Raw genomic sequence first — 6,755 nt, forward strand, 5'->3', positions numbered from 1 at the left:
TTTTACTGTTATAGTATTTAAATCAAAGTCTATTATTGCTACCCCTCTCCAAGATCAGTTAGTGAGCCTATTGTCTTCAGTATCCTATGACTACCTTTTTCCTCCCTGTAAAAGTAAAAATGTGCAGGAAGTTACCTTGGTGATTCAGTAGGCGGTTTCTTTATCCTACAGTCAGTACTGAAACATTGCTCTCAATTACACAGAGGTACAGTATATGCCACATATAAGAGCACTAGTATTTTACTAATTCAAGAAACCAGTACAAGAAAGCCAACATGATGTTGTATAATTTTTGTTTTAACTATCTCAACATAGTATACAGAAAGCATTCTGCTGGTGGAGTTACCATAATTTAGGTGAGACAGAAAACCACAGTTCTGAACATTTTTATTCAGTGTGTATCTAATCTAGAGTAGGTTGAAAACCCATTTATTTCAATGGGCTGAGCATCATCAGGTCCTAAATGACTCCTACCAATTATCCTAAAAGTATGGATGTTAAACAGTCAAATTGAAAAGTAGCTACGTTTTCCTGAGTAATTTTATTGGTATGAGGGCATTTTAGAAATTAATGACAATTTCACAATAAAACTATTTTGTGTGCAGTGAATGTTTACTGGACCACATCACTACTCTACATAGTTACCTTGCTTTGCAACACAGGTATTCCAGTAGGTATAGCAAGGTCTGGCTCCAAGGGCAACCATAATGCCCCCTGCTAGCCAAGCAACTCCTGCCTCACTCTGGCTCCTTGGGGTGCCCTCCCTTTTTGTACCTCACTTGCCAGGCCCTGATGGATCTTGTAATACTTAGGGAGGCTACCCAAGGGTCCCAGAGGGAGTCTCTGTCCCTCAGCTGTCTGTTGCTTCTCATGCCCGACTGGCACTGGTCTCACCCTCAGACACTAAATTGCCATAGAGGTGTTAATTATGGCCTCCAGCCTCCCCCATAGTCATGCCCATGCCTTGCAGGTGTTACTAGGTATTGATTTTGAGGGGCCACCCTGGGCCCAGTGTAGCCATTGGCACCTCAGGCATCAAACCTTTGTCTGGGCTTCAATCTTCCCTGCATTGGCCTTTTTACTCTGGCTGTGGCCTTCAGCCCAGGTCCACTGCCCTGGATCTTGCTTTGAGGACCCCAGCTTTGTATTGCACTCACATGCTCCAGTCCCCTGGCCCTGTCTTGCTCTCAGTTCCAGCCCCCTAGGATCCCTGACCCAAGCAAGTCTCTATGCTGGGTGTCCCCAGTACCCCTGTAGCCTTCATACCATCCCCATAGCCACAACCCAGCCCCCCAGTATCAAATTTAAACGTAACACAAATACAAGAAAACCACTTCCAAATTAAAGTTCCCCCCTCTAGGTCAGTGCCATGCCACAAGCCATGCTTCCTCCCTTAGATTTCTCTTTTAAGCTCTGTCCGGTGGGTTGGGTGCCTGCCAGTTTGTCTCCTGCAGCCATTTCCCACCAGGAGCTCTACTTCCTGCAGCATGATGGGCCAGACTGTCTACTGTGGCTCTAGGTCTGAGTTGTCTCTCTTGGCTCCACCTCTACTTCTCAGGTGATCTCTTGACCAGCTATAAGTGCTTTCACTCAGTTTAATGAGCAGCCTGACCTCTTCTGCTGCCATTTGCCTTCCTAGTTGTCTCACATGGTGCCCTACTGTCTTGCAGCTGGATCCCAAGTAGCCACCTTGCAGCCCTATAGCCCCTATCTTCTAGCTTCCCTTGGCTGCTTACTCTCCTGCAGCTATCCCTACCTCAGCTGCTTACTTCACATTTTTACCCTCTAATGCTGTCTTCTTATTCAATAAATAGCAGGGATTAAGGGACCCTGCTACAGTGGGTCATAAGTTTCTTGATACTGTCCTCAAATAAGTTGTTTGATTGCTATGATAGTTATCACTGGCAAATCTGCACCCATGAAGAGCCTCCTTCAATGATGCAAAATAAGTGGTAATCACTTGGTGCAAAACTGGACCTGTAAGGCGGATGTGCTAAAATCTCAGGGCCCAGTCTTCAGTCTAGATTGCCATGTAAACATGATGAAAATCCCCCTTTGTGTGGCTTAATGGCATTGGGTGTCTCAAATTAGTTCTCATTGTAACAAACTAAACCACATCCAGATGTAGTTTAGTTTGACACGTTACAAATTGCAACGATGAGGCCATAAATCTATCATGTGTTCATGGTAAATCACTGAATTACATGTACTGAGCCCCTTTGTCCACAGGGTGTTGCTACAATTTTTGTGTAGTGAGACCCTTGTCCACTAGGTGTCACTACAATTTGCAGGTATTTGAAGGTAATTTGCAATGTAATTTGCAAGCATTTCTGTGTAATGAATGTTTTGGTACACCAGATGTAGCTGCAGAGCCCAACATGGATCAATCTTCTGCTGACCTCTTTTTCTTAGTTCATTAAATAATTAATTCAAAGAAAATGTTTTGTGTTAGTCATCTCCAATTTCACTGTACTGACAGCTAGGGTGTGTTGAGGGGTTAAAGATCAGGGTGACGGAACTATGCCAGGCATCCAGAAGCATAGCAGCATCCAGTAAAATCATACTCCCAATTTCCCCAAGTCTACAAGTACCCCCTTTTTACATGAGACACATTCAATGGCAAAAAATGGGGTGCTCAGCAGAACACTGAAATGGCCAAACCCCAAATTCAGGGTCAGTTGGCTAATGTGGGTGTTGTGAGGGGTGTCCCATGGCATCCATAACCAATATGCCCATAACATGCACAGAGTGGCTGCAGGTTCAGACAGAATCCCTTACCCTGGCTTGACCCAGCCTGGCCCTAAAATGACCCAGGTGAACCCCTCGATTTGGCACCAGAAGTTTCAAGACTGGTGGGGCAGGACTATGTCAGTTGTCCACACTTTGCCCAGGCACTACAGGGTCAGAGCAGCTGGTGAACTTCCCTTGGCCAGGTCACCCCAAGACCTTTTCAGCTGTCTGCAGCTTGACTGCCACCCTTAATGACATACAAACGCTGGCCACTTTTACCTAAAACTGGCAAGCGGGGTTCTATGAAGCTGATCACAAACCTAAAAGCACAGCTGCTTTATGAATAGTAGGTGCCCACTGTCTCATGGCATCCATAACCAGCATGCCCCTAAGATGCACAGAGTGGCTGCGAGTTCAGACAGAGCCGCCCCACTTTGGCTCGACCCAGCCTGGCCCCAAAATGGCCCAAGTGAACCCCTCTGTCTGGCACCAGAAGTTGCAACAGTTGTGGAGCATGTCTGCCAGAAGCAACCAGTAAAATCGCACTCCCAATTTCTGTAAGTTGACAAGCACCCCCTTTTTACATGAGATGTTTTCAGTGACAAAAAATGGGGTGCTCAACAGAACACTGACATGGCTGAACCCCGAATTCAGCATCAGTTGGCTAATGTGGGTGTCAGGTCCCCACACCTTTACCACATCCAGACCTAGGCTCCAGAAGCAACCAGTAAAATCACAATCCCAATTTCCTGAGTCTACAAGCACCCCCTTTTTACATGATATGTGTTCTGCAGCAAAAAATGGGGCTCTAAGCAGAACACTGAAATAGCCAAACCCCAAATTCAGGGTCAGTTGGCTAATGTGGTGTCATGAATGGCATCCATGGCATCCATAACCAGCATGCCCATTGTCGTGAATCAGAGCAGCCGCCGGCAGCCGTCTGACTCACACCAGAGTGTTTAGATTTTGAACTCGGCAGGCGGGTAATTGATGGATGGAGTGGAATTAACCAGGCACAGACACGTGTAGGTTACAGGGGTTTGTTTACTTACGTCGCCTAGATAGTGATGACGACGCAGGCGAGCCTTTGTTCCGTTATAGCTTCGGTTACAGAGTTGAGTACACGCATATAGCTTCGGTTACAGAGTTGAGTGCACGCACTCAGGTTACAGCAACGTAATGACGGACGTGGCGCCGGAACGAACGGTCAGGCTTGCAAGACTTTTCTACGTCAATATTTTACGCTGACGGGGATAATTGATTGGGAATTGATCAAGTTCCCAACTCTCTGGGGACGAGCACAGGTGTCTCCTTAGAAATCCCCAGAGTTCTCCGACTTGGGCGGAAACCGTTAAACTATTTATAGGCAGAGGTGTTTGACATAGACACCCAATGATAGGCCGTTATGTGGAATCTTTAATTTTTTGGCAAGCAGCAGCTCTTTGTCTCCTCAAGTTACAAGGTAGTGGGTTAGGTTTCTCTACCTGTTACGTGTGTGCTACGTGTGAGGAGCTTACGCTTATTTTTTTGACCAATTATATATAGTTTCCCCAAGCATTTTATTTCAGCTGACCAATTATCTACAGTTCTCCGCCAGCGTTTTGTTTCAAGGAATTTTTGGCAGGGATGTCTTTTAACCCTTAATTGTCAAAATGAGGATGATTTGAATGGTATCTCTTGCTTAGTGGCATGGGCACAATTTAATTGGGTTGTGACACCCATAACATGCCCAGAGTGGCTGCAGGTTCAGACAGAGCCCCCTACCCTGGCTTGACCCAGCCTGACACCAGAATGACCCAGGTGAATCCCTTGGTCTAATGCCAAAAGTTACAATAGTTCTGGAGTATGTCTGCTGCTCAAACTTTGCCCAGGCAGTACAGGGTTGGGGGGTAGGAGGTGAACTTTTCTTGGCTAGGTCACCTCAAGACCTATAATTTGAGTGCACAGCTTCCCAGGGGACCCCTTATTGATCCAAAATGTTTAACATTTATGGAGGAAGTAAATGGCCCACAGTGTGTAGGTCAATGTCCACTTGGACCTTTACCAAAACTAGGAGCCTGGTGAGTGTGCTGGGGGACCATGGTGTCATGTGCCAGTTTGTCTTCAGCCTGTGGGCCAACTGGCACATCTACCTTGATGTTTCACAGAGAATGTCAGAGCTGGGTCACAACAGGTCCACACTAAGGTACCCGGTCAAAGCTAAGACTCTGTGGGCAAAATTCTGCAGGGATGTCAAATGACCACAGTGGCAGGCAGGGCTGTCCCTAGGGTATGGCGAATCAGGGCGACTGCCCCAGGCCCCATGCTTTGGAGGGCCCCACACTTTGACATCTGAGGGCTGCGGCAGAGGTGCTGCCTAGCATCCACCCCGTGACACATCCTGGCCCTGAGAGGCTGCCAGGCACCACGGCTCGGCTCCGCCGCGGGGGCCCCCCGCCCACACACGGGCCCGCGCCCCCCCTGCCACAAGAGTGTCCCCAACGCAGCCCGACCTGACCAATGCAGCCCTCACCTTGGTTGCCCCATGCTTCAGGCAGCCCCCCAAGGTGGGCTGTGCCAGCAGCAGCACCCTCAGAGCCAGCACCAGTGCCAGGGCTGCCATCTCCATCCCATTCTGTAGCCCACGCCACTCAGTTCTCTTAAGCGGGCCCCGAACAGGCTGATTTGCTCCAGGCCCCACACTCCACTTGGGTTGGCCCTGGTGGCAAGGTACCACAGTGCATCACGTGGCTCACTACAGGTACCTCCAGCTACTAATGGAGGTACTGGATCAGTGTGAACAACAAGCAACAGAGGCCTCTGGGGCATCCTCACCTGCGGGCACTTCACCAATCATGGCTGCCACGTGTGGGCAATCCAGGGACTCCAGGGGAGAAGAAGGCGAAAGGGTCCTGGTCATGTCACCAGCCAGTTCCTCTGAGGAGGATAGATCAAGGACCTTGACCTCAACACCTGGTATGTGAAACCATGGGGAACCTTATTGTTACTTGTCACCAGAACTGACAGCTGTGATTATGCTGGGCTGTGAGGTGAAGGGGAGGAGGGAAACCTGTTTGCAGCCACTTGTTTGTAGTGACATCGCATTTGTTTACAGCCAATCAGGTCCTGCTACCCACCCACCCCCCGCTACCTGCTATGGCCAGGCACCCATTCTCAGTCATTTTGGACTGAACACTTCTTTTCTGCTTGCAAGATTCACTGAGTGCTTTTTCTTTAAAGTAGAAAGCATCCTCAATTCACTCTAATTCCTTTATTTATTAATTTTCTATATTTTCTTGATTTTCAGCTCCAATTCCACCCCCTCCACCAAGGATGGGCAGCCTGCAGCCCATGCTAGAACCAACAGGTTGGTGAATGCCATCAGGGAATGCAAACAGTGGCTGCGAGAGCTGGCCAGATAAGTCCATTGAGCTATGGGAAGCATCATGGGTGTCCAGTACAAAAGCAACTGTGCTGAGTCCAGGAAGCATCCTGAGACACGGCAGGACTGACAAGTACTGATGAGCATACTGCTCACTATTCTATGCCTGGAGGTCATCGGACCTGGTCCTGCAGCAGCCCCTGCACCTTCCCATGACAGTCAGCAGTGTTGGGTACAGATCCACACTATGCAAACCAACAGTTCTCTGCCTAGCTCAGAATAACCTATGAATTTTTGTACTTAGTAATTGTTATAGTAATTTTTCAGTTATTGTTATAGTAATAGTTTTGTTAGGAATTGTTATACAGTATTATAGTTATAGAACAGTTTTTCTTTGACTTTTTTTCCTTCTTTATTTTTGTTGTTTGTAAATGAAGTTCTCTATTTGCTTTGTTGGATTTTTCACTTCATCTTCTCTCTTTTTCAGAGGTGGACATTGGGGGCGGGGTTTGCTAGGTTGTGGACAGTTGGTGGAAGGTTGTTTAATGATCGCTTGGTAGTTTGATGCAGTCAGAGGATCCATTACCATATTTAGCTAACCCCGCCTTAGCTAAATCCAGGGCCAAGACACAAACAAAGTAGCCCTGGTTTGCCCACTTTCTCT

Source organism: Alligator sinensis, unplaced genomic scaffold (assembly GCF_000455745.1).
Source record: "Alligator sinensis unplaced genomic scaffold, ASM45574v1 scaffold1304_1, whole genome shotgun sequence".
NCBI classification, from domain to species: Eukaryota; Metazoa; Chordata; order Crocodylia; family Alligatoridae; genus Alligator; species Alligator sinensis.